This window comes from Rana temporaria, chromosome 11, assembly GCF_905171775.1.
Source record: "Rana temporaria chromosome 11, aRanTem1.1, whole genome shotgun sequence".
NCBI lineage: Eukaryota > Metazoa > Chordata > Amphibia > Anura > Ranidae > Rana > Rana temporaria.
In genome coordinates this window covers 24,898,747-24,921,152 of record NC_053499.1, presented here as the reverse complement: position 1 = coordinate 24,921,152, position 22,406 = coordinate 24,898,747, and the positions used below count along the sequence as shown (strand labels likewise).

At 47.0% G+C, this 22,406-nt stretch overlaps 1 protein-coding gene across 7 annotated transcripts in view; it reads left to right on the top strand.

The window, feature by feature from the left end:
• The first annotated feature begins 10,730 nt into the window (after window positions 1-10,730).
• The window catches only part of CKAP5 (cytoskeleton associated protein 5), an 83,931-nt gene continuing 72,255 nt past the window's right edge, over window positions 10,731-22,406 (top strand). For 3 of the 7 annotated variants that reach the window (XM_040328215.1, XM_040328213.1, XM_040328210.1), the window contains exon 1: window positions 10,732-10,856. The gene's annotated coding sequence lies outside the window, so the exon portion shown is untranslated. Of the gene's footprint in view, window positions 10,857-22,231; window positions 22,342-22,406 lie in introns of those variants that run through there. The other 4 variants (XM_040328214.1, XM_040328212.1, XM_040328216.1 and 1 more) reach the window with 3 other exon arrangements.

Genomic DNA, 22,406 nt, shown 5'->3' with positions numbered 1-22,406 from the left:
GACATGGTAATATATCAAGACCGCGCTCGTATATCAAAACATGCTCGTATATCAAGACATGCTCGTATATCAAGACCGCGCTCGTATATCAAAACATACTCGTATATCAAGACCGCGCTCGTATAAATACATGCTCGTATATCAAAACATACTTGTATATCAAAGCATGCTCGTATATCAAAACATACTTGTATATCAAAGCATGCTCGTATATCAAGACATGCTCGTATATCAAGACATGCTCGTATATCAAGACCGCGCTCGTATATCAAGACAGCGCTCACCTCCAAATGTGTATAGCAGTGGTCTCAAAGTACCGGCCCGCGGGCCATTTGCGGCCCGTAGACCAGTTATAAATGGCCCCCAGGCAGGGCAGAAGTGGGGGAGCAAAAAAAATTTTTTTTTTTTTGTGAGCTGGCGCTATTTGGTGGTGAGCCGTTGGCATTACAAGTTATTACCACCAGATGTGAGCTGGCGCCATCTGGTGGTGGCCGTTGGTATTACAAGTTAAGCATTACAAGTTAAACAGCAATTCTAATGTCATTTTACACTATTTTCAGTGCCATCTTCTTCCCTCTAATTAGAACCCCCAAACATTATATATATTTTGTATCCTAACACCTTAGAGAATAAAATGGCGAGCGTTGCAATACTTTCTGTTACGCCGTATTTGCGCAGCGGTCTTACAAGCGTACTTTTTTTGGAAAAAAATACACTTTTTTTAATTAAAAAATAAGACAACAGTAAAGTTATCCCCATTTTTCTAAATATTATGAAAGATAATGTTACGCCGAGTAAATTAATCCCCAACATGTCACGCTTCAAAATTGCGCCCGCTTGTGGAATGCCGACAAACTTTTTTACCCCTTAAAATCTTCATAGGCGACGTTTAAAAAAATCTACAGGTTGCATGTTTTGAGTTACAGAGGAGGTCTAGGGCTAGAATTATTGCTCTCGCTCTACCAATCGCGGCGATACCTCACATGTGTGGTTTGAACACCGTTTACATATGCGGGCGCTGCTCACGTATGTGTTCGCTTCTGCGCGCGAGCTCGTCGGGACGGGGTGCGTTTTCTGGCTCCTAACTTTTTTAGCTGGCTCCTAGATTCCAAGCAAATTTGTCAAACCCTGACTTACACCAGTGCTGGGGGTAATAATGCGCTCGCATACACCTGTACAAAACATGCTCGTATATCAAAGCATACTTGTATATCAAATCATGCTCGTATATCAAGACCGCGCTCGTATATCAAAACATGCGCGTATATCAAGACCGCGCTCGTATATCAAAACATGCTCGTATATCAAGACATGCTCGTATATCAAGACCGCACTCGTATATCAAACATACTCGTATATCAAGACCGCGCTCGTATATCAAGACATGCTCGTATATCAAGATCGCGCTCGTATATCAAGACCGCGCTCGTATATCAAAACATGCTCGTATATCAGGACCGCGCTCTTATATCAAAACATGCTCGTATATCAAGACCGCGCTCGTATATCAAGACATGCTCGTATATCTGGACATGCTCGTATATCAAGACCGCGCTCGTATATCAAGACATGCTCGTATATCAAGACCACGCTCGTTTATCAAAACATGCTCGTATATCAAGACCGCACTCGTATATCAAGACCGCACTCGTATATCAAGACCACGCTCGTAAATCAAAACATGCTCGTATATCAAGACCGCGCTCGTATATCAAGACATGCTCGTATATCAAGACCGCGCTCGTCTATCAAGACATGCTCGTATATCAAGACCGCGCTCGTATATCAAGACATGCTCGTATATCAAGACCACGCTCGTTTATCAAAACATGCTCGTATATCAAGACCGCGCTCGTATAAATACATGCTCGTATATCAAGACCGCGCTCGTATATCAAAACATGCTAGTATATCAAGACCGCACTCGTATATCAAGACCGCGCTCGTATATCAAAACATGCTCGTATATCAAGACCGCGCTCGTATATCAAAACATGCTCGTATATCAAGACCGCGCTCGTATATCAAGACATGCTCGTATATCAAGACCGCGCTCGTCTATCAAGACATGCTCTTATATCAAGACCGCGCTCGTATATCAAGACATGCTCGTATATCAAGACCACGCTCGTTTATCAAAACATGCTCGTATATCAAGACCGCGCTCGTATATCAAAACATGCTCGTATATCAAGACATGCTCGTATATCAAGACCGCGCGCGTCTATCAAGACATGCTCGTATATCAAGACCGCGCTCGTATATCAAGACAGCGCTCAGTGCTCACCTCCAAATGTGTATAGCAGTGGTCTCAAAGTACCGGCCCGCGGGCCATTTGCGGCCCGTAGACCAGTTATAAATGGCCCCCAGGCAGGGCAGAAGTGGGGGAGCAAAAAAAATATTTTTTTTTTGTGAGCTGGCGCTATTTGGTGGTGAGCCGTTGGTATTACAAGTTATTACCACCAGATGTGAGCTGGCGCCATCTGGTGGTGGCCGTTGGTATTACAAGTTAAGCATTACAAGTTAAACAGCAATTCTAATGTCATTTTTCACTATTTTCACTGCCATCTTCTTCCCTCTAATTAGAACCCCCAAACATTATATATATTTTTTATCCTAACACCTTGGAGAATAAAATGGCGATCGTTGCAATACTTTCTGTTACGCCGTATTTGCGCAGCGGTCTTACAAGCGTACTTTTTTTTGGAAAAAATACACTTTTTTTAATTAAAAAATAAGACAACAGTAAAGTTATCCCCATTTTTCTAAATATTATGAAAGATAATGTTACGCCGAGTAAATTCATCCCCAACATGTCACGCTTCAAAATTGCGCCCGCTTGTGGAATGCCGACAAACTTTTTTACCCCTTAAAATCTTCATAGGCGACGTTTAAAAAAATCTACAGGTTGCATGTTTTGAGTTACAGAGGAGGTCTAGGGCTAGAATTATTGCTCTCGCTCTACCAATCGCGGCGATACCTCACATGTGTGGTTTGAACACCGTTTACATATGCGGGCGCTGCTCACGTATGTGTTCGCTTCTGCGCGCGAGCTCGTCGGGACGGGGTGCGTTTTCTGGCTCCTAACTTTTTTAGCTGGCTCCTAGATTCCAAGCAAATTTGTCAAACCCTGACTTACACCAGTGCTGGGGGTAATAATGCGCTCGCTGACACCAGTACTGTTGTTTTTGAAGTTTGAAAGTTTGCATGCGGCCCCCCATGGCATATGAAAACTTGTCTTGTGGCCCTCAGGTAATTTGAGTTTGAGACCCCTGGTTTAAAGCAACCGCATCAGACAATATCGCCATCTTGTGGTACATACAAATATACCTAAAACTATTACAAATTTATTTACACTTTCATTAGCAATTGAAATACCATATGTAAAAGGGAAGAAAACATTAAAGGGGTTGTAAAGGTACAATTTTTTCCCCTAAATAGCTTCCTTTACCTTAGTGCAGTCCTCCTTCACTTACCTCATCCTTCCATTTTGCTTTTAAATGTCCTTATTTCTTCTGAGAAATCCTCCCTTCCTGTTCTTCTGTCTGTAACTCCACACAGTAATGCGAGGCTTTCTCCCTGGTGTGGAGTGTCGTGCTCGCCCCCTCCCTTGGACTACAGGAGGGTCAGGACGCCCACTAACAGACAGCTCCTATCTCTATCTGCAACGTAGAGAGCGTCCTGACTCTCCTGTAGTCCTGTAGTAAACTTTGTAAATTTGGGGGGGGGGGGCCTGTCAGGTTGGCTGTATCCCCCCCCCCCCCCGTGGTTTCTAACAGCAGCCCTGGCTGTTACCACCTGGGTGTGATATCACAATAAGCTTGTTGCTCAAAAAATACAGGAGCCTCTTTGGGTAGAGTCATGCATTTTTTGGTCCCTGTATGCTTTAATACGCCTCTCCTCCTAGTAACTAGCTTTCCATTGGCCGAAAAAAACACTCCAGCCGGAAAACACCTAAAATACAAGTGTACAAATGTGCATTAAAAAAAATGCTCCAAAAGTGCTTAAAGAAGCTCAAGCTCAAATAGGAACCTAGCCTTAAAGCGGAGTTCCACCCTAAAGTGGAACTTCCACTCATCTGATTCCTCACCCCCTCCGATGCCACAATTGGCACTTTTCGGAGGGAGGGGGGACAGGATACCTGTCTTTGACAGGTATCCTTTCCCACTTCCGGGAGTCTGGGCTGTGGCCTGTGACGTCGCCTCGGGGCTCCCTCCTCCTCCCCCGGCTGCTGGGCCAATAGGAGAAAAGAGTGGGGCCTCGCGCATGTGCAGTAGGGTTCCCGGCGTGAAGCCGAAAGGCTACACTGCCAGGTTGCCTTACCCGCAATGGCGGCGGCAGAACCCGACACCTGATAGAAACATCAGCTGCGGGTGCCGACATCACTGGACTCCAGGACAGGTAAGTGTCCATTTATTAAAAGCCAGCAGCTGCAGACGCACTTGATGCCTGTAAAAAGTTGTCCACCAATTTATTAAGTCGTGGAATGAACAAGTCAGAGAAACGTCTTGCGCAAATGTATTTTATAAAGCTGCCAAGCTTCGCTCAGCAGCCACGCGTCCTACGAGCTTCCACTTGGGCTACCTCTACTATTTTTCCCCTTTTTCCAACAAACCAAGCGGGTTCTGGGAAAGGTAGGGGTTTTGGGTAGGGAGAGTTACTAAGTGGAGATGCACTTATGTTTTTTTCCAACAGACTGAGCGGGATCTGGGAAAGGTAGGGGTTTAGGGTGGGGAGAATCACTAAGTGGAGATGCACTTAGGGTTAAAGTTCATGGGTCAAAGGTCAGCTAGGGTTAGGGTCAGGTTAGGGTTGCCGTCAGGGTTAGGGCTTAGGGTTAGGGTTTTAGGATTAGGGGGTTAAGGGTTAGGGTGAGGGTTAGGGTTGGGGTTAGGGTAGTGGTTAGGGGGTTAGGGTTGGGGTTAGGGTTAGGGTTTCCCATTGAAGAATATGGCTAGGACTCAGGAATTGGAACAGGGACCTCCCCCAAAGATCAGAAGGCGGGTTCCCAAAGGTCACAGGGCGTGGCTGACCCACTCCCACCAAAGTGTACTGCCTACCCCAACTAAGTCGGGGAATGAACAAGTCGGGGAAAGTTGTTACCTACTACTACTTTTACCAGTTTTACCCTGTTGGGTAATAAAGAACAGAAAAAGATACATACAGTGTTGACATTGACCTTATTACAGCTCTCATCCAGTACCCTAGACGGCAGAGAATTAGAGGTAACATGCCACCCAAATCAAACCAGCAGCTCCTTCGGGGGTATTGCTACACTTATATTGGTGGTCAATTGGAAAACGTTCACTTTACACATAGCTAAAAAGATCAGTGGTTACATATCTAATGTCGCGTACACACGATCGGAAATTCCGACAACAAAACCGTGGATTTTTTTCCAAAGGAATGTTGGATCAAACCTGTGTTGCTTACACACGGTCATTCTGAGCACGCATGTTTTTTCCCCCTCGGAAAAGCATACACACGAGCGGTTTTCGCGATGAGAAAAAGACCGACGGGAAACACGACGGGAAAAAATAGAGCAGGCTCAAAAATTTTTGCGGGAAGTTTTCTCGTCAGGAAAACTGCTATGGAGCATGCACACGACCCACGACAACCAATCTATAAAAACGGCAGTTTTCTCGTCGCTGTGCATGAGGCATGAGGCAGCCTATTCATATAAATGGGCTGCTCTAACACACAGGACACAATACATGATGTAACACACATGCGTTTTATGCACCACAGTGGACCTGGCTGGTGTAAATAGCCACAAATGAATGGGAGACCTTCATGCGACTTGAGTCAATGCACAACATGTACTGAACTCACCGCAGTTACCCGTTCTTGTGATAACAACCATCAACAAATGGGTTGCCTTCATGCAACGTGCACTGATGCATAACACAACATGCACTGATACATAACACAACATGCACTGAATGCACTGCGGTGGACTGTGCTGGTGGTAATGGGTCGTCAAGTATTGCAATGCTGAACGATAATCGCATCGTACGTGGACAGTGTATACTGGGGAGGTGCAGTGTGTTGATTTTAGAAGATATTGACCACAAATAGGAGTGCCATGAGCTCTACAGTCAGAGTACACTTTGTTTGTGTAGCTATCTTTGTTGTTAGAAGCGTTTGCTTTGTCTCAGTGTCTAAGTCGCTGGGCCATTTTCAACCAGCTTTATTATCACTGTTCCCAGTAACAACACATTGGATTTTGTGACACGGTTATGCAAAGTTCAGTACAGACTAATGACAATGCCACTGTAATCCCAGGGCAGGTATTATTTATTGGGTGCAGGTAATTATTGACTTTACACAGTTCCTGCCAAATCCCAGAACTATAGGGGACCCCAGAATCTACACAACGGGCACAGAATCTGGCGTGTATATATATATATATATATATATATATATATATATATATATATATACAGTATCTCACACCCCTTATACACATATATATGTGTGGTGTGTTACTCTCACATTATTGCCAATTTACAAGATTGAAATTTACTGACAGGACACCAAAAAAGTACTGGGCACAGCCAAGTTTTTACTGGCAGTTCCAAAAGTACTGATGATGAAGATGACACCTCACCGACACGACATGTCCCCTCCTGAGTCACAGTGACAGTCTCTCTCCACACCAGGTGGTCAATCCAATCAGCATTGACAGTCCTGGCTTGCCTTGCTCCCATACCTCAGACCCACACACGAGGCTCCGCCGCTCCACTTGACTTCCTTGCACCATGGCATCACACGAAACTCTCATGCCTTGTACACACGATCGGAATTTCAGATGAAAAAAATCAGACGGAATTTTTTTCACCGGATACTCCGACCATGTGTGGGCCCCATCGAACTTTTTTTCCATCAGAGTTTAGAAATAGAACATGTTTTATTTATTTTTCCGATGGCACCGCAGGTACACAGAAGGGTTATTACCACAGGGTACCCGGCGTCCTTCAGGCATCCATGTGTTTGCTGCTCCATAGACTGTACTGTCTACTTTGTGGCTACTAATATAAATAGTACTTGGACGCATGCTTTATACACCTGTCAGTTATGATATACTGTATCGGTTTGCCCCGGAATTAAAGCTTTTTCCTGGATCTTTTCAGATATGGTTTTCCCTTCTGTGTACCTGCAGTGCCCCCCCTATGGTTTACATCATAGGCTCAGTGAATCCCTTTTTCGAACTTTGGAGACTTTCCGATTATATTTGGACCTCTCTACACCACTTTTTGATACATCTATACACCTTTTTTGGAATGCTTTGAGACAATGAAATATATCTTTACATCGTTAAATCCCTTCTGCTCGTCCTGAGGAAGCCCAACAGCGAAACGCGTAGACGATATACAGAGGATACTGTCCATTTATACTATACAATTTATATGGTTTTACTATCTTTATTTTTTTTTGTTAAATTTCTATTTTTGTAATAAAATGTCTATTTTATATATTCCCGTCTTGCCTCCAAAATCCGACCATCAATTGCTACTTTTTTGAGTATCGGTCCCTTTCTTTGTCTTCTAAATTTACGGATGTGGCAAATGTGAGTGCTCCCCCCCCCCCCCTTACCCTTCTCTGTTTTTTTAGGGCACTATTCCTCCCACTGATACCAATGAAGGGGCACTATTCCTCCCACTGATACCGATGAAGGGGCACTATTACTCCCACTATTATAAAGGATGGGACACTATTACCAAGGATGAGACATTATTCCTCCCACTGACACTAAAGATGGGACACTTTTCCTCCCATTGACACCAACAACAAGGCGCTATTGCTCCCACTAATACCAAACCATTGTTTACTCCCACTGGCCACAGTCCAGCCCCCTTAATTAAAGTCTAAACTGGCCCTTTATTTAGAAAGTTTGGAGGCCCCTGATCTATTGTGTCATGCAATCTTCACATCACACCTTTTGTCCGAAGCCATGTTTTGAAGCAAGTGTAAACTAGCCCTCAGCTAACCATTTTATTTAGTGACAGGAGCTTTGACTGGTGTTCAGAGCTTTAGGGTTAGCTTATACTTGCCTCAAAACATGGCTTCGGACACGCTTTGTTAAAGCTCTCTGAATGCCAGTCAAAGCTCCTGTCACTTAATAAAATCGTTAGCTTACAGTCCTGTTTACACCTTGCTTTTGCTTGGTGCTTTGATGAGGCTTCGGTTGAGCATAAGTGGGGCTTCGCGAAGCTTCAAGCGAGCATTGCCGTAGACTTCTATGGAGGCTTGGAAGATGCTTTGAAGCACCACTGAAGCTACATGGGGTATTATTTTGGAAGCGAAGCCGAAGCAAAAGCAAGGTGTAAAAAGGACTGTAAGCTAACTATTTTATTTAGTGACAGGAGCTTTGACTGGCGCTCAGAGAGCTTTAATAAAGCCTATCCGAAGCCTTGTTTTGAAGCAGGGACCGACCTGTCAGAGCGTCACTCTCCCCTATCGGGGATCAGATGACGATGGACCGTAGAGTCTGTTTTCACTAGGGTTGTCCCGATACCGATACTTGTATCGGTATCGGGACCGATTCCGAGTATTTGCGGGAGTACTTGTACTTAAAATAGAATACTTGCACCCATCCCGCCGCATCCCCGCTGCCGCCGCCGCTTGGTTAATACGGGCGGGGAACATTACAGCTTTCATTTGAATAGCTGTAGTGTTTCCCGCCGCACCGCGTATAGACACTCCCCCTTGCTCGGGTGAACTGTCCAATCCCGAGCAAGGGGGAGTGTCTATACGCAGCGCGGCGCGAAAGACTACAGCTATTCAAATGAAAGCTGTAATGTTCCCCGCCCGTATTAACCAAGCGGCGGCGCGGCAGCATGTACGGTAAGGGGGACATGGCTGCATATATGGGGGGGACATGGCTGGCTATGGGGGGGACATGGCTGCATATGGGGGGGACATGGCTGGATATGGGGGGGACATGGCTGCATATGGGGGGGACATGGCTGCATATGGGAGGGGACGTGGCTGGATATGGGGGGGACATGGCTGGATATGGGGGGACATGGCTGCATATGGGGGGGACATGGCTGGATATGGGGGGGGACATGGCTGGATATGGGGGGGACATGGCCGGATATGGGGGGGACATGGCTGGATATGGGGGGGGGACATGGCTGGATATGGGAGGGGACATGGCTGGATATGGGAGGGGACATGGCTGGATATGGGAGGGGACATGGCTGCATATGGGGGGGACATGGCTGCATATATGGGGGGGGACATGGCTGCATCTGTGGGGGGACATGGCTGCATCTGTGGGGGGACATGGCTCCATATGTGGGGGACATGGCTGCATTTGTGGGGGGACATGGCTGCATTTGGGGACACATTTAAAAAAAAGTTTCGGTATCGGCGAGTACTTGAAAAAAAGTATCGGTACTTGTACTCGGTCCTAAAAAAGTGGTATCGGGACAACCCTAGTTTTCACCCGATCCAATCTGCCAGACGGAAGGAAAACTAGCTATTAAGGGCCCTTTCACACAGGGCTGTCCATGTGATCCCCGCTGAGCAGGCAGATGACAGGTCGGTCTCTGCGCACTGTGCAGGGACCGACCTGTCAGAGTCGCTCTCCCCTATCGGGGATCGGATGACGGCGGACCGTAGAGTCTGTTTTCACCCGATCCAATCCGCCAGACGGAAGGAAAAGTAGGGTTTTCCTCCGTCACACTTTGGCGGATCGGAGTGGGTCGGATGTCAGCGGACATGTCACCGCTGACATCTGTGGCTCCATAGAGGTGCACGGAGCGCCCGTTCAGTTCCGCCTTAAAACCTGTCAGGCGGACGTGAACAGTCCGCCCGTGTGAAAGGACCCTTAGAGCCGGTTCACACTGGGGCGACTCGTCAGGCGGCTCAGCCGCTTGACGAGTCGCATCCCATTCTATGCAATAGAACCGTTCTAATAGGAGCGACGCAAGTTCTTGTTCAAAGGTTCTTGTATGACTTCGGGGGCGGCTCGGGGCGACCTGCATTGACTTCTATACGGAGGTCTTTTTGCAGGTCGCCTCTGAAGTCGTCTTCAGGACGCCTTGCGGAGTCGCCCCCGAAGTCGTGCCGCCTAAGTGTGAACCGGCTCTTAATGTGTGCTGAAGCTGAAGCAAATGTAAATGAGCCCTCAGTGTATTTTGGTACGCTGCAGCATCAAGTGCATTGCATTAAAAGGTGTTCCTGTGTTTAAAAAAGTAAAATGGCTGACATCTTCACCAATATACTGTATATACCAGTGATGGGGAACCTTGGCACCCCAGATGTTTTGGAACTACATTTCCCATGATGCTCATCTACACTGCAGAGTGCCTGAGCATCATGGGAAATGTAGTTCTAACACATCTGGAGTGCCAAGGTTCGCCATCACTGGTATATACCAATAATAAAAATAATGACTCAGCTCAGGCTCAGCAGCCATTGCTTTTTAGAAAGCACACATAGGATTTTGTATTAATAATGGGTCACAGAATCAATCTTTAATTTTCAAATCATATCAAGACTATAACTGCAGCCCTCAGTCTCCTCATACACAATCACACATTTCTGTTCATCGCCTCAGATGCTAAATATATATAACGCCTGAGGAGAGGCCCCGCCCTGTTACCACTCATCCCCCGCCCCGCCGTCGCCCAGCACACACCGGGAGGGGGGGGGCCCCGCCCATTGCCTTCAAACTATCCAACCAGATGACAGCAGTAGCTGTTACTCTGGGAACCAATCAGGTTGGAGAATACTGCGCTGTTAGCCAGTTCAAACAAGGGTGCAGGAGCGGCTGGGTGCCCGGATTTGCCGGGTGTATTCGCGATTCATCGCCGGTCCGCAGGAGGGAGCAGTACGGAGGATAGGTGAGAGGAGTGCGCTGTGTGATGACGGGGGAGGCTGGGGACGTGCTGGCTGCAGGGTGGCGGGGCCCGGGGCCTGTACAGGCCGGGTGTCCATGGTAGTGTGAGCTGAGGACTGTTATGCTGGAGACACCGAGATCACCCACCTCTGTGTGCCTGCATTCCTATACTGGGCTGTACATATCGTCACATCACACCAATGGCTATCACTATTCTATACTAACTGAGATATATCTATCTATCTATCTATCTATCTATCTATCTATCTATCTATCTATATATATATATATATATATATATATATATATATATATTTATCTCTCTATTGCTCTCAGACTGATGTGTATACACCGATCAGCCATAACTTTATGACCACCTAATACTGAGTAGATCCCCCTTTTGCCCTCACAATAGCCACACTAGATCTATGAAGGTATGCTGTGGGATCTGACACCAAGCTGTCAGTAGCAGATCCTTAAAGGGTAAGTTCACCTTCTACAGAGAAATCTGCAAGGGGGACCTACACAGGACCCCCCCCCCCCCCCCGCATCTGTCCCCCGCCAGTTCTAAGTCCTGAGAACTGAGCGATCAAATACAGCAGATCGCTCGGTTCAGAGCTCCATGTGCCAAGGGGGACGGGAGCGCCTGGCTCAGGCCGTCAGCGGCTTGCTGAGCCGGGGGGTGATAGTCCAGGGGGTGGATCTAAAATGTTATTGCTGTGATCTTGCCCCCCCCCCCCCCCCAGCCTAAACCGACTTTGTGACATCAGCTGACCGTGAACTTCAGCCCGCTGTCAGCTGAAAACGAGCTGTACAAAGTGGTTGTAAAATCTCAAGGTTTTTCTTCTGTGTGGACAGGCGATCTCCTGGGACCTGTCACGTGTCCCAGGAAATCACCTAGAGGGAGGGGCCACCTGAGGCGAGAGGAGGAGTCGCCTAGGCGGTCCCAGGGCAGAAGTGGGGCAGGAAGACCCACCGAAGCCCCCCACTCCCCCCCCCAAAAAAGATTTGCATGCCAAATGTGGCATGTAAGGGGGTGAGGAGTAAGGATGAGCTCCAGCGTGTTCAGAAGACAGCAGGTGGGACTGAGAAGGGGCCGGGCATGGCGTAGATCACCACAGATTATATGGCAATCTATCGCCGGAAGTGGGAGGAAATACCTGGATTAGGTAGACATATGCTCCACCCCCCCCCCCCCTGAAAGGTGTCAAATGTGACACCAGAGGGGGGGAGGAGTCAGACAGTGCAAGTTGCATTTTTGGGTGGAACTCAGCTTTAAAGCACTCCTCACTAAGGATGAGCTCCAGCGTGTTCGCATGGTACACGTGCAGAGCCCGCCAGGAAGTGTGCACGGCGCTGCGCTAATCACAGCCAGGGAGACATTTCCCGATCTCTGCAGCCGAGCATTGGGAAATGTCTCCCTGGCTGTGATTAGCGCAGCGCCGTGCAGACTTCCTGGTGGGCTCTGCACGTGCGAACACGCTGGAGCTCATCCTTAGTGAGGAGTGCTTTAAAGCGGAGTTCCACCCAAAAATGCAACTTCCACTGTCTGACTCCTCCCCCCTCTGGTGTCACATTTGACACCTTTCAGGGGGGGGGGGGTGGAGCATATGTCTACCTAATCCAGGTATTTGCTCCCACTTCCGGCGATAGATTGCCGTAGAATCTGTGGTGATCTACGCCATGCCCGGCCCCTTCTCAGTCCCACCTGCTGTCTTCTGGGAGACACACAGGTCCCAAAAGACAGCAAGGACCGGTGAGGATGTGCAGTGCGACTCGCACATGCGCAGTAGGTAACCAGGCTGTGAAGTTGCTACCTAATTCCATTACTGAAGATGCCGGTGACTCCACCCAGGACGGATCGGCTTCTGTTGAGGGCATTGCGGGCGCCCTCGACAAGTTAGTGTCCTAATATTAAAAGTCGGCAGCTACTATACTATATAATATACAGTTTTTTTTCTGAGCATTTGTCAAGGGCTCGGGGAGTACACATGCAGAAATCCTAACCCCCCCCCCCCCCCCTGCCGCACACAACCCATTCAAGTGAATGGGGCCCCTCTGCATGCAGCCTGCAATTGTATTCTAGTACGGAGTTCAAGAGGTTATGGTAGACAGCAAGGAGGAGGTGATAGGTCACCTCACCACCTGTCAGCTGAATTCTGATCGCTTTTCAGAGAGCAGACACCTGTGTGAACAAATGGGCAGTTTTTAGTGGCGGCAATATGCAGATAAGTCGGTTATCACAATATGGGAAGAACAAATGGGTTAATTGTCACAATATGACCAAAAGTTCTTCATGCACGTAAAAGACCCTGGCCCAGATTCTGAAAGGGCTTACGACGGCGCAACGGCATGTGCGCCGTCGTAAGTCCTAATCTGGGCCGTCGTATCTATGCGACTGATTCTTAGAATCAGTTGCGCAGAGATAACCATTAGATCCGACTACAACGGCTCTTACGCTGTCGGATCTTAAATGCAATTTCTTTTTTTTTCGCCGCTAGGTGTCGCCTCCGTCGTTTTCCCGATCGAGTATGCAAATTGGCAAAATACGCGAATTCCCGAACGTACGCGCGGCCAACGCAGTGAAGATATGACATTTACGTTAGATTTGCGACGCGTAAAGTTGCCCCTGCTATATGAGGGGCAACCGATGTTCAGTATGGCCGTCGTTCCCGCGTCGAAATCTAAAAATTTACGTTGTTTGCGCAAGTCGTCCATGAATTTAGCGCAATGCACGTCGGGAAATTTTAGGGACGGCGCATGCGCAGTACGATCGGCGCGGGAACACACCCAATTTAAATGATCCACGCCACCTACCCGGATCATTTGAATTAGGCAGGCTTGCGCCGGAGGATTTACGCTACAGGCAAGTTCTTTGTGAATAAATCAGTTGCCCGTAAAACTTGCGGCAACGTAAACGAGATACGTTACGCCCGCATAGTTTTATGCTGAGATACGAGAATCTGGGCCCCTGTCTTTTTTTTTCCCTCTCCTGAAATATAAAAAAAAAAAAAATCTCCCAAAAGCAAAATTTCCCTCCTACTCCAGGAAGACCCAAAACACCCTTTTCCCCAGCAAACCCCTACCATCCATTAAAACGTTTACCAGACTTCTTTTTTTTGTGCCACAAGAGATTAGTAAAGCTTTTTCTCTTCTGTAAAAATAAAATAAATGTCCTTAAAGCGGAGCTCCACCCTAAAGTGGAACTCCCGCTGATCGGATCCCTCCCCTCCCTCCGGTGTCACATTTGAAACCTTTCAGGGGGGTGCAGATACCTGTCTAAAGACAGGTATTTGCACCCACTTCCGGCCACAGTCTGTGGGCAGGACATCGCCTCCCGTCCCTTCACCTTCACTTCCTGGTTCCTTCACCGAGGATGGCGGGGGGGCAGCAGAGTGACGAGCGATCGCTCGTCCTCTGCTGCGGACGGCGCTGGACTCCAGGACAGGTAAGTGTCCTGATATTAAAAGTCAGCAGCTCCCATTATTTGTAGCTGCTGACTTTTAAAAAAAAAAACAAATTTCAGCGCACATCCGCTTTAAAGGGGTTGTAAAAGTAAAACATTTTTTTTTTCTGTAAATAGCTTCCTTTACCTTAGTGCAGTCCGCCTTCACTTACCTCATCCTTCCATTTTGCTTTTAAATGTCCTTATTTCTTCTGAGAAATCCTCACTTCCTGTTCTTCTGTCTGTAACTCCACACCGTAATGCAAGGCTTTCTCCCTGGTGTGGAGTGTCGTGCTCGCCCCCTCCCTTGGACTACTGGAGAGTCAGGACGCCCACTAACACACAGCTCCTTTCTCTATCTGCAACGTAGAGTGTCCTGACTCTCCGGTAGTCCAAGGGAGGGGGCGAGCACGACACTCCACACCAGGTTCCCTCACCAAGGATGGGGGGGGGGCAGCAGAGTGACGAGCGATCGCTCGTCCTCTTTGGCGTGGGACTCAAAGACCGGTAAGTGTCCTAAAATTAAAATATTTTATTATTTATTTATTTTTTTCAGCGGAGCTCCGTTTTAAGTCATTTTCAAGCTATAAATCTAGATTTTGAATGTGTGCAGAAAATTGGCGTGGCAGTGAAAGGGTTAAACTTGCTGTGTTCTAGGATTGGGCGCCTTTAACCAAAGTTGTATGTAGCTGCATACAAAGGACTCTGTACAGTCCACACACAGTGATGTAGCTCTTCTGTGAAAATACATTCTAAAGTTGCATCTTTGTATCTTATTTTATCATCATGACTTGGTAAGAGGATGTCAAGAGACGACATTCTGCAACTTTCACTATGTAGTTGGTTATAAGTAACAGTTGCCAGATACTCAAACCCCACAATGGAGAAGAGGTCAGAGCACATTTAGTTAACCCTTCTGATTCCTCTTTTGCACCTTGTACATTTATTTTTATTACAGGTACCTATATAGTGCCCACTGTTTACGCAGCACTTGTCTATATTGTACATTCACGTCAGTCCTCGCCCTCAAGGAGCTTACAATCAAAGGCCCCTAACTCGCATTCATGCATATACTAGGGCCAATTATCCTAGCAGCATGTCTTTGTACATATTACAGTGCTTTAATGTATTCTCCTTCAGGAACATGTTGCATGTTCCATTCATTTTAGGATGTAGCGTTTTTGTTCTCAATTTTCAATGGATGAGGGATGTTGCGGTTTATGTCACTGACCATGTATACATGGAAGTAATGTGCTGTGTAATGCTGATGGAATACCTCTCTGAATTCCTGCGTTTCTCTGGTTTGTTGTGCGTTTCTGTCATGTGTATTACTATAGCTTCTAACTGCCATTCATTCCTCGTGGTGGCTGTTATGTTGGCAGAAAGATTTTTCCGGTCTCTCCTCCTGGAATGTGTGATGTAGCCGTGTGCCTGGGGAATGCTGTACATGATACAGTGATTGTTCACGTCTTCATAAACTGACCGTCGTGGGATGACGCGTACGAATTGGGGGAGGGGCAGCGCTGCCCAAACAGAAAGTGAAACTCTGGTTGCCATGGGTTCTTTCCTTTTGCGTCTCTAACATGAGTTTTTTCATTAGTGGCAGGGCTGATATCAGAGGTGTTATAGACACGGTAAAGTGATTGTAAGGCCCCTTTCACATTGAGGCGTTTTTCATGCGGTACAGCGCTAAAATTAGCGCTACTATACCGCATGAAAAATCATGCCCTGTAGTGTTCAATGTGAAAGCCGGAAGGCTTTCACACTGAAACGGTGCGCTAGCAGGAGCGCTCCAAAGTCCTGCTAGCCGCATCTTTACTGCGGTATAGGAGCGGTGTGTTCACCGCTCTATACCGCTCCTTCCCATTGAAATCAATGGGAAACTGCGGTAATACCGCCCGCAACACGGGCGGTATTAACCCTTTTTCGGCCGCTAGCGGGGGTTAAAACCTCACCGCTAGCGCCTGAATATCGTGGTAAATACGACGGTATAGCGGCGCTACAAATAGCACAGCTATACCGTCACCGCGGCTCCACGCCTCAATGTGAAAGGTCTAAAGGAAAAATTTTTAAACAAAAAGTCTCTATACTTGCCTATACATCAAACCAATGTGCCGCGCTATTTACTGTAAAACTTTCTTCCTGGGCAATAATCATAAATCCAATGCAAATTATTAATGTGAAAAATACATATTGGTAATATAAATATAATTCATGCTTAATAATTTGAGTGAAATAAAGTGTTCATAATTCAAAGTCCTTTGAGATTTTCAATGTAGTTAAAACCTTGTCTCTAAACTATATGGACTCTGCAGGATCCTGGGCTGTTCAGTGTTCTCCTCGGTACATATGTGAAAGGCAAGGCTGGATAGTACTTTATCTTTTTTTAAATATTTTATCCAGGGTACTCGCACTTCTTTGGTACTTGCAGTGCACCACTCTATAACAGTCAGAAATAATAAAACTCCAATGGGGTTTGTATGTCCATATGGTCCTCCCCGGCTGCTCAAGCTGGTGTTGGAACCACCTCCTACGCTGTCCTGTCCCCTCCCCAACGCGTGTCGACACAGGGATGATGCCTTTTACTCAGGGGGATCATCTCTATACTTTCCTGTTCTCTGTAATGGAACTCTTTGGGTCCCTACGCTACTGCTTCTGGCCCCTCCCCTCCGTTCACTGCCCCCATAGGGAATCCCCTGCAAGGTAATTGCATAATGTGCTAGTAGGCATCACATACTAACACATTATGAAATGCTTACTTTTTTAGAACAAAGCGAGTCATGGCCACAACACAGTTATGCCGTTCCTTCAGAGCTCATGTGTTGGTGGCATCACTGGCTGCTGCTTGCTAGAATATCTCCTAAATATTGCATGTTTAGGCCTGGTTCACCTATGCATTTTTATTACTTTTGTGCAGATTTGCCGTACAGAATGTGTTCTATAGGTCAGGGGTTGACAAATTTGCTTGGAATCTAGGAGCCAGCTAAAAAAGTTAGGAGCCAGAAAACGCGCCCCAGCAAACATACGTGAGCAGCGCCCGCATATGTAAACGGTGTTCAAACCACACATGTGAGGTATCGCCGCGATTGGTAGAGCGAGAGCAATAATTCTAGCCCTAGACCTCCTCTGTAACTCAAAACATGCAACCTGTAGAATTTTTTTAAACGTCGCCTATAGAAATTTTAAAGGGTAAAAGTTTGTCGCCATTCCACGAGCGGACGCAATTTTGAAGCGTGACATGTTGGGTATCAATTTACTCGGCGTAACATTATATTTCACAATATTAAAAAAAAATGGAGATAACTTTACTGTTTTATTTTTTAATTAAAAAAGGTGTAATTTTTCCCAAAAAAATTGCGCTTGTAAGACCGCTGCGCAAATACGGCGTGACAGAAAGTATTGTAAAGATCGCCATTTTATTCTCTAGGGTGTTAGGATAAAAAATATATGTAATGTTTGGGGGTTCTAATTAGAGGGAAGTAGATGGCAGTGAAAATAGTGAAAAATGACATTAGAATTGCTGTTTAACTTGTAATGCTTAACTTGTAATACCAACGGCCACCACCAGATGGTGCCAGCTTACACATCTGGTGGTAATAACTTGTAATACCAACGGCACACCACCAGATGGCTCCAGCTCACACAAGCCAAGTCGCCAGGACCCTATTTCTAGTCGCCATGGCGACCTGGCGCCCGGGATTTGTCGAGCCCTGCTATAGGTAACCTTGTTAAATGGACTGCAGTGCAAAAAAAGCGCAAAAAATGCATAGGTGTGAACCAGGCCTAAGGAGACATTGATTTTACCTATAGATAATCTTACCCATAGGTAAAGGCAATGGGAGGATTTACTACTTATTTAACGCTTCAGGCCTAAAAATACGCATTTTAACGTGTAAATGGTTTTGGCAGCAAGAGTTGGGACACACGGCACAGGGAGCATCATTTTATTGCCTATAAAAATTCAGGAATCCTCCAACAACATTTCAGGCATTCTTGCCCTTTGTCAGGATATTATCATTATGAATCATATAATATACAAGGCAGGATATTTGAAATGAGGAATGGATACAGAGTAAGCATTGGATAATCCAACAAATACATTGTAACAATCATTCTAGCCTTCTTCACATGGCTGTTTAGCTGCATTCACCGGATTCCAGCAGGAAGAATCATTGGATCTTGTGGCTGCAATGACAAGTGCATGAGCATGGTGGCTGCTGATCAGCCTGTACAAAGTATTGACCAGCTGACAGCGGCTGTCGCTGTTCACATGTAGCCGTACATCAAGCTGCTGCAGTTAGGGACAGGTCTTTACAGCAGCGGCCGCTTTGCCCATGTACTTGTCATTCTATCCACTAGAATACACTGAATGCGGCTAAATGTAAAGAAGGTCTTGGCTGCAAGTGTGACTAGTGATCTAATCAGTCGGTGGAATCTCTCCTACTCCTGGGAAGGTTTGTAATTAAAACCTATAGACCCAAATATGCAGCAACCACCCTACAGTATGTCCTAGACTAGAGGGAGGGATGTGTATATATTTCAACCCATGGTTTGACAAATTTGTTTGGCATCTAGGAGCCAGCTAAAAAAGTTAGGAGCCAGAAAACGCACCCCGTCCCGACGAGCTCGCGCGCAGAAGCTAACACATACGTGAGCAGCGCCCGCATATGTAAACGGTGTTCAAACCACACATGTGAGGTATCGCCACGATTGGTAGAGCGAGAGCAATAATTCTACCCCTAGACCTCCTCTGTAACTCAAAACATGCAACCTGTAGATTTTTTTAAACGTCGCCTATGAAGATTTTAAAGGGTAAAAGTTTGTCGGCATTCCACGAGCGGACGCAATTTTGAAGCGTGACATGTTTGGTATGAATTTACTCGGCGTAACATTATCTTTCATAATTAAAAAAAATAAATGGGGATAACTTTACTGTTTTTTTTTTTTAATTAAAAAAAGTGTAATTTTTTCCCAAAAAAGTGCGCTTGCAAGAACGCTGCGCAAATACAGCGTGACAGAAATTATTGCAACGATCGCCATTTTATTCTCTAGGGTGTTAGGATAAAAAAATATATTATGTTTGGGGGTTCTAATTAGAGGGAAGAAGATGGCAGTGAAAAATGACATTAGAATTGCTGTTTAACTTGTAATGCTTAACTTGTAATACCAACGACCACCACCAGATGGCGCCAGCTCACACAAGGAGGAGCTGGGGACTTCACAAAAAAAGCCAAGTCGCCAGGATGCTATTACTAGTTGCCATGGCGACCGGGATTTGTCGAGCCCTGTTTGAACTCATTATTAGGGAGTGTATAACTAAAAACATTCCCCCCCCCCCCCCCCGAAGTTCCACCAAAAGAAAAAAAAAAGAAATTAAAATCCAGCAGCTACAAATTCTGCAGCTGCTGACTTTTTTAATAAATGGACACTTGCCTCTCCAGGGTGCCCGTGACGTCAGGATGAGGGAATCCGGAAGTGAAGCGTGCGTCCTTGCTGGTCCCTACTGTGTTCTGGGTCTTGTGCGTCTCCCAGAAGACAGTGGAGGGGGATTGGAAGGGGCATGACTCCCGCGGGGGTCTATGCCCTGAAGTGGGTGCAGATACCTGTATTAGACAAGTATCTGCACCCCCCCCCCCAAAAGGTGCCAAATGTGACACCGGAGTTCCAAAAAGCTGAGGTTCCATTTTTGTGTGGACCATCGCTTTAAGTGGAGAGGTGTTGGAACTGGGATTTTATTGCTGTCTGGACCCCAATTAGGGCGAGTCGCTCTTTTCTACTGGTGACCATAAATCAGTGAAAGAATATAACATTTTGAGTTGGCACTGGATAAGGGAGAGAAGTGGAATCCTTCACATGGGTCACTAGTGATGATCAGAGATTACCTAATTTTAAGGAGATTTCCTGTCCCATAACCAAAATGGGAAGAGGGTCTCCGTACAAATAGGACACATGGCAAAAATCCATGATGGCGGCCTTCCCTTATGCCGGCTACACACGGTTCGAATCTTAGCGGTTCAGCAGGCAACGGCCGAGATTCACAAACCATTAATCGGCAGGCTGAATGTACCAAGTTGATGGTACAACCAGCCTGTTGAGTTATTCAATTATTGCGGTCTTCTCCTGGTAGGAGGGGCTCAAGTTCGTGTTTTTTTTTTTTTTTTTTTTTTTTTTTTTTTCTTGTGGCTGTCCAGAGATCCAACTTGGGTCCATAATTTGGTTTTTAAATGCAGAAGAAAAGTTGAATTGGCAATGATCCTCCTCATTCTGTTTTGATCAGCAAGGAAATCTGCACGCAAATGCCCGGTTGAGACCCAGTTTAGAGGGTTAACAACAAAAACCTGGGGAATGCCCAGGGAAAAACCAAGCCTCCTTACCGACCAGCCTGCAGAACAACCCAATTAACCTGTCTAACAGTATGCGTTTAAAAACAGGGGTTTTGTCCGCACGCATTTGGAAACACGTGCGTGAGCCACAGAGCCGCGCCAAGGCACCCTGTAATCTGTGGTCCTAACACTAAGGCCTCATTCACACTTGGCGGACTCCGGAGTCCGGCTGCTCCCGTCAGCTCAGTGGGAGATCAGTCCGCAGATCTCCGCTGAGCCGACGGATGACGAGCTGCTCACTGAGCGGGGAGGGGCTTGTCGGGCACCGCTGTCTCCCTATGGGGCGATCTGATGAAAACGGACAGCATGTCCGTTTTCATCAGTTCTTATCCGATCCGCATGGACGGATGGGGACGTGGCCCCCATACGTCTGTTTTTAGCGGGTCGGATGTCGGCGGACATGTCTCCGCTGACATCCAACGCTCCATAGGGATGCATGGAGCTGCCGTTCAGGTCCGCCATCAAAACTGAATGAGGCCTAAATGAGCTTCCCCACAGTGGAGGCACATGCATTCTAATGGGTAGATGGGGGCAGGTGGACTGAAGGGGAGCCACCCCTCCTTGAAGGTAGAGGGTGCCTGTGTGAAAGAGACTCTGGGGGACACTCCACACAGATTCAGGGGGGCTTCTAGAGCAAGAAACTAGCTATTCTATCTTGTCCCTATGTTCTTGCGTCTCCTCAGTCACATGGACATACTTGTGCTGCAAAGGGACAATGTTCTCATATTGTGAACACGCCCCTGGAGCGGGCACTATTCGACAGAACACCAGCCACCCCTCCACAGAATGGCGTTCCAGTGAGCGGTGGTGGTGCAGAGAACTGGCGATTGACGGTCACCAGCAGGCTAAAGTTTGAGAGCTGAGCGACCAGCAGCATTTGATTTCTCGGTTCTCTTTCAGGCGGCAGATGATGGATGCAGCTAGGCTCTGTTTATATATATATATATATATATATATATACCCTATACAAGCTACTTGTATATCAAGACATTGCTTGTTTATCAAATCAACATGTATTAATGTTTGCTTGTCTTGCAAAACACTCTTAAACCAAGGTTTTACTGTATAGTACTTTATTTTCTCCTTCAATCTCCCTGATCACTCTGTATGCAATCTAGACAGGCACTTTACCCTACATAGTTGGTAGATCGTCCAATCTAATGAGGTTCTACAATCAGGTTGTATGGTATGTAGTGGGCGTTTTGGGGGTGCAGGGCCCAGGCGATTGCTGTCTTTGCTCCAATGTCACACGCTACCTCCTATAATTGTAGTGGAACAATGACTGGCGTTGCCATGGGAAACGGTCAGCTTCCAGATCTCTGCAGTGACGAGTGGATGGGGTCATGTGCTGCTTTTGTTAGGTGGGTGTGTCGCTTAGCGATGTTCTGCCATCTCCACGAGTGGGCGGGGCCGGTAGGACATTTGCGGTCCCGCTCTGTGAATGGCCGCTGCCCCCGGACTGGGTACCCGCTCTGGGTGCGCTTCATGCTATTGTCCGGCAGCTCTCATTGGCCTGTAGCTGCGGAAGGGGCGGGCTTGCGGATTTGGGGCCGTGACATCATTGGCTGCGCCGGTGTGGTTTGAGAGCTGCGATCTCCCGGATGATGCGGCCGAGTCTATTGTGACAGCTCGGCTTCCCGGGCCGCCCCGCCCGCCTGCAGGTACCGCTGTGATCGGGCGAGCTGTGCGGGATTATGGTGGGAGGGAGAGGGGGGGCTTCCCGGCC